This window comes from Phyllopteryx taeniolatus, chromosome 6, assembly GCF_024500385.1.
Source record: "Phyllopteryx taeniolatus isolate TA_2022b chromosome 6, UOR_Ptae_1.2, whole genome shotgun sequence".
Taxonomy (NCBI): Eukaryota; Metazoa; Chordata; class Actinopteri; order Syngnathiformes; family Syngnathidae; genus Phyllopteryx; species Phyllopteryx taeniolatus.
Window position 1 is genome coordinate 14,030,770 of NC_084507.1, and position 12,197 is coordinate 14,042,966.

The 12,197-nt window shown below is 40.6% G+C and overlaps 1 long non-coding RNA gene across 1 annotated transcript in view; it reads right to left on the reverse strand.

Moving 5' to 3' along the window:
- Positions 1–284: 284 nt before the first annotated feature.
- The window catches only part of LOC133479553 (uncharacterized), a 106,246-nt gene continuing 94,333 nt past the window's right edge, over positions 285–12,197 (reverse strand). Inside the window, exons 4-7 of the long non-coding RNA XR_009788993.1 lie at positions 8,087–8,281; positions 1,666–1,873; positions 1,434–1,565; positions 285–1,200 (exon numbers count right to left, since the gene is read on the reverse strand). This is a non-coding gene — a long non-coding RNA (uncharacterized LOC133479553). The remainder of the gene's footprint in view (positions 1,201–1,433; positions 1,566–1,665; positions 1,874–8,086; positions 8,282–12,197) is intronic.

Genomic DNA, 12,197 nt, shown 5'->3' on the forward strand with positions numbered 1-12,197 from the left:
TTTTTTTTGTTTTTTTTTCGTGTCAACATCAAATCTATGTGCATTGCTACATGTACTACACTGCCTCCAGTGGCCAGCGTGCACACACGAGAAGGAAGAGCACAATGTCCATTAAAATAAAGCAGGAAGAAATGATGTGAAACTGTTTATTTACTTACATCCTCTTTAATTATGTTGTAATTGTATGATTTTATACAGCACAATACTCTATGTATAGTGCCATGTATCTTTTAAAAAAAAACCTGTTACAAAATTTCTCGTTGGAGTTCTTTGGGTGGGTTGGAACGGATTAATCGTATTTTCATTTATTTTAATGGGGAAAGATGATTTGCGAAAACGAGTGATGTGAGTTACAACAAAACAAATGAATAAAACTGGTACCAAGGTACCACTGTATTTTGCAGTGGTGAAGTTGTTAAGGTTTGGCAATATTATTTTGGTTGCAGTTATCAATTTTTTTTTTTTTTTAAATTAAACTTTTCGCGTGGACTAAAAAATCAATTTCAAAACTCTTAATTTCTTATGCACATAAGTGAAATGTGAGTCCTAGTCCACAAACACGGCACACATGGTGTACCCTGAAAAAAGGGGGACACTTGACTTTTCTAGCCTTGTAAATATGCTCAATTAAACATGGAACAGCGCAAAAAGTTGATTCCTTGGCCACCTCTCCCGCTTTCTGCTTCCCAGTGCGTCCGATGAGGCCTCGTTTACTTGTCGGCTGCACTCTGCTTCCTCGCCTGGTTAAATGAGCCACCATGGGAGCATTAGACGAGAGATAACCAAGCAGCTGCAGCTTCCACCGGCAAACTTGCCTCTCCTCACGCTGATATGGCCTGATGCTGCAAATTAACAGGATGCCACGAACGCAAATGTTCGCTTTTGCTTACCTTCTCAGCTTATCTGATCTAAAACTAATTCATAGGATTCAACAAAGATTTCAAAAGCATTTTTGGCCTATATGGATATATTTATTAAATAGGCAAAAAACAAGCCTGTCATCTTGAATTAGATACAGTGGAACATCTTCTTTCAATTTTATAATGTTTAATACAATAGTCAAACTCATTTTTGGTCATGGGCCACATCGTAGTTATGGTTTCTCTCAGCGGGCCATTATGACTGTGGAACCAATATAAATCATCTTTCCCCATTGAACTAAATGGAAAAGCAATTAATCCATTCCAGCCCACCCGGCCCCTAAAAAAACAACAACACAATATTTAGTCATTTTTGTTAACCAAAAAAAAGTAGCAATCAATAATATTTTAAGATATAAAAACAGGGATGACATAATCAAATGTAATTTAAAAAGAATTAAGCTTTTTTTTTTGCTTCAATTCTGTCACGATATGTAATCGTATAGTCTTGGACTGGACCCAAAAGCAGAATGAGGCAGAGGGAATAGGGGAGAATGGTTTATTAAGAAGTACCTCCAGGTTAGTATTTCCAATGCGTTAGGGTGGTCCGAAGGAGCGAGGAACTGGCAGGAGGCGGAAGTGTGAGCAGGCGGACGGGCTTGACGGCGTGGTTGAAGCCGGCAGTGAAGTGACACGGAAGGAATACTGGAAGCGGAGAAGAACACAAGAGGATAAGTACAAGTGCGGGCAGCCAGGTAATCAACTTACAAACACGAAGAGTAGTCTCGAGAGTCGGCCTGTGTACCATGAATGAGTGCGAATACTCTGGCGCCGGATCCCTGGGTCAAGCAGGCTTAAATACGGGCAATGATGAGTGCTGATTGGGAACAGGTGCGTGAACGAGGAGGTGGTGGTTGCTGGGGGGAGAGAGAGCAAGAGAGAGAGAGAGAGAGAGAGAGAGAGAAAGAGAGGAAAGCAGGGAACAAAGTGGCACCCAAGCTCCAAAAAAGGAACTGCAGGGCACAGATCATGACAAATTCAGTGAACATTGTGATGACCCTTGTGGTCTCTGTGCCTTGGCCACTTGTAGGCAGTATAATACAGACATAAAGATGCATTCAGATGGTCATAGTAATAGTTGTTATTATTCACAGAGGATAAAGAATATGCCTGTGAGTATTGTCATATTAGATATCAACGTGTTGCTCCACGCTTGTGTTCAAATATCTGTTGCTGAAAGGGTTACAACACCATAACAACGATGTTATTTGTTAGCCCGTCTATGGCATTTTGCATTGTTTGTTATCATTCAGGTAAACAGACTTTTTAAAGGCAAAGCTATGTGTTTGTTTTAAAAACAAGGCGTTCTGTACTTCTCTTTGTTCTGTTCAGTTTGACAGTAAAATGACAGCTCACCGCCACCAAACAGCGCTCATATTTCTTTTTTTCTTGCCAGTCAAAGCAAAAAAAAATATCGGCTGGAGGACAGCTCATATCTCGGAAAACTCGCAAACTGGGTCATTCGTATCTCAAGGCACCACTGTACAGTAAATGTATGACATGTTACATACGTATACACAATTGAGCCTGCAAATGTGTATGGTATGTGTATATATATGGTGAAAATGTTTGTAAAATCTGTTATGAGTCCAACTGTCAAAAATTAAAAGAACAATACAATAAAGTGGTCATCTTATTTAAAAAACAACATTTTTTTCTGAATATCTATTTGACTGTGTCAAAATCAATAAGGTTATTGGCTTGAGATAAAAAACATTCTATATTCTGGATACAGGATGATACCTGTAAGCAAAATCTTGAGTGAAGTTAGGTCAAATCGCCAAGTCATTTTACCGAATCGAGATGTAGCACATGTAAGCCAGACAATAGTATCATCATGTTATTAATGGGATGTAAGAGGATCAAAGCCATGAATGAGTCTGAAAGTGAAAGTGAAAAGACGGTGTCATCTTTGTGCGGATGCATTGTGAGGAGGTACAAAGGATGCAAATGGTCAGCGCGTTGAGCTGACCAAATTTGACACCATCAGCCAAAATGTGCAATTTCTTCTTTTTATGCAACCACCTAATTATTAATGTGTTAATGCAACATGAGCAGACAAGAACTCAATATGATGAAGTCAAATTAAAAAAATATATAATTTGTCATTATTTCAAAGCAGTAGTTTGGTTACTCATCAAATACAAAAAACAAACAACCTACAAAGCATTGCTTTTCATCTTACTGGAAACAAACAAAAAAATATTAAATGTATTTTAGTACAAAATCATACAAAATTCTGCAGAGAATAGGAAATAGAAAACAATCAAAAAGCCACAATCATGTTGGATCACTGTGTTGAATATGGTATTATTTGCTGCAGAAATGCCATAATTGCAAAGCATGGATGTTAAGATTAGGGCATATTATTTGTATTACATTTATTTAAGGTCCCATATTTTGGCTATGTAGACTCTCATAGAGTGACTCTCTAGCATGCACTTAGTATAAAAGTGTCAATTTCATTTAAAAAAACACACCTCAGTTTTGGCATCCGAGTGTCCAGAAAAGGCCTCTCTGACAGCTACTTCTGTTTGACCCAGTTTTGTATCCACATTGTCCATATTTGGCTCAGACCGCCCCCTTTCCTCTGATTGGTTGCATCCGTGTAGCAGATCCACTTGTGAGGGCACACGTGTTTGTTATGTTGAAAGCGCTTGCTTGGGAGCAGAAAGGGAAGGTGGACATCTTTGCTAGTGACGGGGATAAGCTCAACAAATTCGAATGACCTGATTTCAGGCCTGGCGGCACGGTGGCCGACTGGTTAGAGCGTCAGCCTCACAGTTCTGAGGACCCGGGTTCAATCCCCGGCCCCGCCTGTGTGGAGTTTGCATGTTCTCCCCGTGCCTGTGTGGGTTTTCTCCGGGCACTCCGGTTTCCTCCCACATCCCAAAAACATGCATTAATTGGAGATTCTAAATTGCCCGTAGGCATGACTGTGAGTGCGAATGGTTGTTTGTTTCTATGTGCCTTGTGATTGGCTGGCAACCAGTTCAGGGTGTACCCCGCCTCCTGCCCGATGACAGCTGGGATAGGCTCCAGCACGCCCGCGACCCTCGTGAGGAGAAGCGGCTCAGAAAATGGATGGATGGATGATTTCAGGCCTCTCTGCACAACTAAGTGTGGACCTAAGGAATGCATGAACAATTTCAATTCATATTTCACGTTTACTGAGGCACCCTAGAGACAATATTACATCATAAATTCTAGAAAAAGTTGAATTGGTAAAATATGGCACCTTTAAAGCTTCCGTGCGACAAGTATTTTTGCTTAATTTTTGTTTGTATTTGGTGCCCTTTTATCGGGTTTGCAAGATAATTTGTGTTGGAAATGGCCAGGATGGCCTTTTTCAAGATATCTAGTCGGTCCAAAATGCCCGGCAGATGAGACGGCTGGATTTATTTAACTTAATTAACATTTGATATGTAAAAAAGCTTTGCTCTGGTTGGATGTAAGCTATACCTTGGCATCATCAATTGACGATCGATGATTGATGATCGATTCAATGCTTGTTCATTGGACACAAAGCAAAGTTTGACAGCGGGAGTAGTGTACACACCAGGAGTGTATTCGCTTCATTCCCGCCACATGTACCGGAGACAAGAGTGTACTCCCCATTATAGATACCAACACTTTTTCTTATATTTGATCATAAAGAGTGTATGTGAGGACAGACTAAGTGTTTATAATGCATGGCTAATGTTATCGCTACCTTGGTTTAGTACAGTGTACATTTCTGTACAGTAAAGTACAACCGACAGCTGTAAACAAGTACTTTCAAGCGACGCAAAACTTTTTCGCTCACCATTTTCCAGGCCTGCTCTTTTTTCGTATGGTCCCGGTATTGGTAGTTTCAAAAACACAAAAAAATGTGAAACACAATGGCAGCGCAGTGCCTTAATTCATTTATTTATTTTTACAAAATCTTGATAAATTCTCTACAGAACTGACATTTGATTTAATTTCAAACACACACAAAAGTAAAATTTCTAGAAATTACAACATATGACTTTTTGAACAAAATCCTACTAAATTCTCCAGAGGACAGGCTCATTAATGACAGTTCCACAATTGGTGTGGCTAGCGTTAGCTTGTTAATGGGCTTTTTATTTGATGCAGTTGAGCACACAGGCCATTTATTTAGAGACAATCCTCTGGGGCGTCATGACAACTACGATGAACGTTCATTTGTGACATCAGCGGCGTTGTCCCTGGTGACGGCCTTATACAATTGTTGCCACTCTGACGTGTGGAGTAACATCATTATCGCATTAAGGTAACAACATCACATCAAACCCCTCCCTCAGGTCAGACCCCCCACGGAAACATCGGGAAGGTGGACGGCACAGACGGCGACAGTTCCCCCCGACCTCCCGCCCCGTGAACAGTGACGCTAATTGAGAGCTGCATGAAATATAGATGATCTCTGTGGTGGGGCGCCCGCTTTTGCACCGCCTCACTTCTCTCCGGCTCATCTTCCTGTCCACATGAACGACTCGGAATCAAGACAAGAAGGCACGCGGACGCCATCTTGGCAAGTTCAAGCTGAGGGCGATACAGTGGTAACTTGACTCACCGATGTCCAATTTACAACTTGTTTGCGTTACGAGCCATTGCCTAGTTGATTTTTTTGCTTTGCAAGCCAAAGCTTTATTTATGAGCGAGCCTCGTATATGCCACCATGTGAGAGGAGTGAAACAAATTGAGCATTTAAGGTACATTTAAAGTAGTGTGATGCCCTCGCATGTGGGCAAGAAGAGCCACAGTCGCCGAATAACGTTTATTGGACGGGACAAACAATCAAACACACAAACACAAAATGAGAACACTCACAAGGAGCTAGAAAAGTAGGCCACACGTAACAAATATAGAAATAATGAAAAACTGAATATAATTAAAATGTGTGTGATGTTTATACAATCTAAAATACTAACATACACTCATGAATACGTTTACTGCATAATATGTCGTTCCTGACGCGAACGAATCACTCATCGTACTAGTTCGCAGTGAACGTCCGCCTGAGAGGACAGTTCACTGCATACGTACTAGTACGTCTCTCCTTGGCAGATCGCGAACGAAGAAGTTCAACGAACGAATCACTCGTGGCTGACAGTACATTCAGTTCACTTTCAGTTCATCAGTACATTTAGTTCCCTTCAGTACATTCAGTTCAATAGTACATTCAGCTCGTCCCTCCCTGCTCGATGCTTGCTGTTAATTGGTCATTCGCCGAAGTGAGTGACAACGCTGGCGAATTGCATCGCAATACATTTAGTGAAGTCCCGCCCCCACGCTGGCTGCTCATTGGTTATTCGCTGACGATTCAGAAGTGAGTGACAGAACGCTACAGCAGTTCTGTTTCCGCTCCCAGCCGACTCGCTCACAGCGGCGGCGAAGCTGAAAGAATAAATCATTTCATAAACGGATTCAGTTCAGTACGTACACTGAAAAGATTCATTCTTTTGAACGAAACGTTTGTGAACGAAACAACCCAAATGTAAACCAAGCGTAACCTAAATCTGAACCGGAGCTTCATGTGAAAAATGCCTTGTCCGAGGTTTGTCACATATGCGAGATGGAGCAATGTACACACAGACGGCAGCCTCCTCCTGTATATCACATGGCATGTCTCCCTGAAGGAGGTCACATTGAATGTGCTCAAGGAAGGTCACGCGACTAAAGGTCGCCTTGTGAGGCATTTGGAGGAGAGATGAGGATGGAGGGGTCACTACATGGGCCTTTCAGGAGTTCTTCAACGGCAGAGGTGGACGCCGTTGTGTTTATTTTGAGGGCCTTCACCACGCGTTGAGACTGAAGACCACCCCTCCAGGAAGTGAGATGCTTAAACTTAACCTTTCTCCTGCTTCTTTTGTGCTTTCTCCTTTTGTTGTGTTTTAGCCTCATTTGCATGATGTTTTCTCTTCAGACTCCAATGAAGGAGAAAAATGAAGCCTTTTCATAACTGTGAAGACAACTATGCAAAAATGATGAAACTCCAAATTATCTGATGGGATGGGGCATGTAAGTCTCAATAAAAGTGCAGATCCAATTGTTAAATACTGTGTGCCAAAGTAAATGTAGCTCAAAGTGATTGCAGTACATTACAAGACTTCATCTATCCATCCATTCTCAATAGCGCTTATCATGTTTAGGGTCACAGGAGAGCTGGAGCCTATCCCAGCCAACTTTGGGCGAAAGGCGGACCACACCCTCAACTGGTCTCCAGTCAGTCGCAGGGCACATATAGACACGGACAACCACTCACACTCACTTTTTTATTTTTTTATTTACTGTATTATTATTTTTTTGTTAAAATAATGTACAAATACAACATACATAAAAAATAACTGACATACATGTGTTTTAAATAATAAGGTAATTATTAATAAAATGCATAATTATTTAAATTATTATTATAGATTATTATTTTTTACCATTTTTAAAACTATCAGTATATTATAAATAAAAAAGTATAACTTAAGAAAACTATTGCAATACATTGAACACATACAAGAATTTTCAATTTCAGATATTCTAATAAGATTTTACTCATTATTAAAAATTTATGTATATACATTTTTATTAGTATTAAAGAATTTTACTTTGTTTTACTATCGATCCATCCATCCATTTTCTGAGCCGCTTATCCTCACAAGGGTTGCGGGAGCGCTGGAGTCTATCCCAGCTATCATCGGGCAGGAGGCGGGGTACACCCTGAACTGGTTGCCAGCCAATCGCAGGGCACTTTGTTTTACTATTTTTTTTTATTTAAATAATGTATGAGTAGAACCTTTCTTTTAAAATTATGGCTGCACATACAGGCCTTTAAAAATATATTTTTTTGTTATTTTGGTTGTCCCTAATTGGCTGATTGGCTCATATGGTTCTAATACCTTTGGGTGAGATGTGTGGTACCTATTTTGACTTAAGTTACCAAAAATGGTTCCATGCCTTAAAAAGAAAAAGAAAAATCCTTCATTTATCACTGAGAAATTCCTGAATAATAATTTTTATGCAAACGCTGATGCAAATTAGGATTGTTCGGCCTTGGCGGAGGTCTACCTCTTGCTGAGTTCCATTGGTTATCCGGACAGGATGGTGAAATATCCTTTGTTGTTATTACGATGCACACTTACAGTACATGTTCATCTCATGAGAATTACCTCAAGGAACGTTGCCTCCCGTCAGCACTTCGCCTCGGCTGTCAGTCGTCTCTGCTGGCGGGCTTGCACGCCAATGTGAAGTCCATGTCCATGTATGTATGTGTGTGTGTGTAAGTGTGTGTATGTGTGTTGTGTGTGTGAGAAAGAGAACACACGTTGACCCCTCGCAGCATATGTGTGTTTGTGCTCCATCAGCTGAAAAAAGGAAAGACAGAAAAAGTCTGGCTTCTTTTTCCTAACACATACTCTATAGAGGAGGAACAGTCCATGTTTATCACAGATAACACTAATATGGTTGAAGTAACATGGGTCCACACTCTTGATTCTGAAGGCCCAGGGCAGATTAAATTGACATGGCAACACATGAGGGCTGAAATCTGATTGGGCAAAACATCTAACAGTCACATACACTGGACTGGAAGCAGTGTAGCCAAGAAAAACACTCCCAAATGAAAAGACTTTCATAGAACAAATATTAGAACATAGGTAGTAAATGTCCTCTGTCTCGGCCAAAAGAGAAGGCCTTGCTGGCCTCGATCATGTATATAACAAAATATTCCATTGAACCTGTCCACCCCATGATAGCATATCAAGCAATGCCCAATATTACAAGGTAAATATGCTATTGACCTTTGGGAATCATTCATACAAAGTACAATGGTTGAGGATGCAGGAGGCTAAATACACACTAAGCAGACAAAATGGGACCAAATGATGAATAACGTTATTGCCACTGAAAGTTGAAATTGTCTTTCTCATCTACCTCAAATACTTGGGTTTGAAAATCAACAGATGTCTTGCTTTGGCACCAAGGAATAAAACAAAATGTGTGAAGATTGGTTGATAATTGTTATAGTGGAACTGGGTTTAGTTTAGCAGTAAAAATCATCCGAATTCTTGTTTCGGCACATTCCGAATCAATAGATTTCCTGCCTTGGCACGAGAAAATGCCCAAATGTGTGATCAGAAGATTGGTGGATAATTCTGATTGATACACTGATTTGACTTCAACCACTCGTGTGACGTCGTGTCGTCAAAATCAACAGAATTCTTCCTTTGGATGATTCAAAATCAACAGATTCCTGGGCCCTCATTTATCAAGCGTGTGTACCAACATTTCCACGCAAAGTATGGAATTTATCAACTTGACTGTTGTTGTTGCATGGGGACTTGTGTAAATTTACACACAGCTCTGACCATGCGTCGATCCAAACCCTTGTGGTTGAACAGTGAAACTACAAATAGAACGCACGACGAGGCTCACCAGAGCCATCCGAGTGCACATCGAGATCCTGTCGTCCCTGGGATTTGTGGCCACTGAGAAATCTTAGGAGGAGATTGGAGACATATGTGGCATTTCGCAATCGACACAAAGCCGAATCACGCCCTGGCCCCAATTTACACCCAGTACCCATCATCAACAAGCTGAAATGAAGCCAGGGTTTCCCAAGCAGTTAGAGCTAGGGCTGAACAATTTATAATTTTCTGATTGAAATAGTGATTTCAGACAACGCGATCGCCAAAGTCGCATGTTTTGTTTGTGAAACGCTCCCCGCTGACCCAGAATCTGTGCGTCAGCTGCTGTATAGCAGTGGTTCTCAACTTGTCACCCTGGGACCCACATTTTTCTTTTGTTGCTTAGTTACAACCCACTTTTACAGAAGCGCCTTATTAAGAAACGAAGCATGAACACAATTGTGTGTACAAAAATGTATATCTTGGCACTGACCTCTTCATTTTATGAAAGTGCAACATAAATACAGTAGTTTGTCTTCTATTCAAGAAATTAAGACTGCACACCAAAGCAACTGTAATAGTTTTAACAGTCTGAATTATTACATGACTGAATTATAGTATCCCCACCAAGCTCACCAATCACAAACGGCATGCAACTCGTGGACAGATAAAGCAAACCAGTCAGCTCTGAGCTGGTGTCCACCCAGCCTCCCTCCTTTACCAGCTGCTCACGATGCGAATTGGGGGAAATGCTACGTGCTAGCCTAACTTGTTCCGAGTCCACACCAGATCCGAGCTGGTGAAAAAATAAAAAAAATAAAAATAAAAATAAATGTACATGCATACATCACACAGTCACCCTTCCTCCGCTACAAATGGCGCTATGCTAACTCGCTCCGAATTAACACCAGCTACGAGCCGTGCTATGTGCTACATAGCTAGCAGCTAAACACTATCCTTCCGTGGTGCATAGAGACAAGACGTTTACATGAAAATTAAAAATTTGAATGAAAATCAGACAAAAATAAATCTCATACTTTCTGCCCTTTTTAACAGGAAATGTTTACATTTCACATTTAAATAACCCGCTCAGAAACATTTTCATTATAATTTTTAGACTTTATTTTGCAATATACACGGTTACTGAACAAAGAGGTCAGAGCATATTACTCCAATTCTAAAGTCTGTACACTGGCTTCCAGTCAGCTTTAGAATAGATTTTAAAGTTCTGCTACTGGTCTATAAATCACTTAACGGTTTAAGTCCTCAATACATGAATGAAATGCTAATGGAATATAAACCCAGTAGGGCTCTGAGATCGACAGACTCAGGTCAAATAGTGGAGCACAGAGTCCAAAGCAAATATGGCGTGCAGCATTTAGCTATTATGCTGCACAATAATAAGTTGCCAACAGAAGCGACGTCAGCCCCAAGTGTGCATGTTTTTAAGTCCAGGTTAAAAATTCTTCTTTTTCCCCATACATTTTAGAGCATTTCCACTTTTAAATGATATTTCTTTCACTGTATGCTGTTTTAATAGTATTTTTATCCATCCATCCATCCATTTCCTGAGCCGCTTCTCCTCAGTAGGGTCGCGGGCGTGCTGGAGCCTATCCCAGCTATTATCGGGCAGCAGGCGGGGTACACCCTGAACTGGTTGCCAGCCAATCGCAGGGAACATACAAACAAACAACCATTCGTACTCACATTCACACCTACGGGCAATTTATAGTTGTCAATTAACCTACCATGCATGTTTTTGGGATGTGGGAGGAAACCGGAGTGCCTGGATAAAAACCCACGCAGGCACGGGGAGAACATGCAAACTCCACACAGGCGGGGCTGGGGATTGAAGCCCACCCCTCAGAACTGTGAGGCAGACGCTCTAACCAGTCGTCCAACGTTTTTTCGTTTTTGTCCTTTGTATTTGTTTTTTTTTTTTTTCTCTTTGTTTTAAATGTTTATAAGCTGTTTTTTTCCTTTGATTTTAAATGATTTTAATCATGTAAAGCACATTGAGTTATTTTATGTATGAAATGCGCTATATAAATACATTTGCTTTGCTTTGCTTTGCTACTGTGAAGGGATTCTATTTATACCATGATGTGAATTTTAAGTCATATTGCCCAGCAGTTTTTGGGCATTAAGCAACGCGTTTAAGTGCACTCTAGTGACGTGTCCCCAATAATGTTTGCAATATAAATGCATATATGGTTATAACTTGGTTGTCCTCCAGTTAATTAAAGAGAATTCTCGCTTGTGGGCCGTGACACATTTTGTGGCATTGAGTTTGATGTCAAACTTTTGTATTTCTGTCACTGCTCTTTTCTCTGATTCAAAAGAATTAATAGCAGTGGTTAAATTCTCCCATGTCATTTTTTTCCCTTTGTTGGTAATACCTGCATTAATTGTTCCAAACAGTATTTTATGGGTTGTTTCCACTTCTCTGACAAGTTCCTCAATGGTGTTGCGGAGATATTCATTTTCTGCGCCTTCTTTTTCGGAGAGGGAAGTCAATCCATGCATTCTTAAAGGCATTGTTGCTACCATATACGGTCAACTGGTGGCGTTTCTCAGTGCAAATGAGGCATGGCAGTGCAGGTGGGCTTTATCAACACACATTGCGACAGATCGCCCCACATTTGATAAATACGGATTGTTTTTGTACGTATAGATATTGTAAATTGCAATCATAAGAACAAATTCAGAACCTGTTCTATGCACTCCTTGATAAATAATGGCCTTGGCACGAAGAAATATGACAAATCAAGTGTAAAAATTGCTTGCTAATTGTGATTGGCTAAACCGATGTGCTGCCGTGACCTGAAAACACTTTGAGATGGACATTGTTCAAAATCAACAGAGTACATGCTTG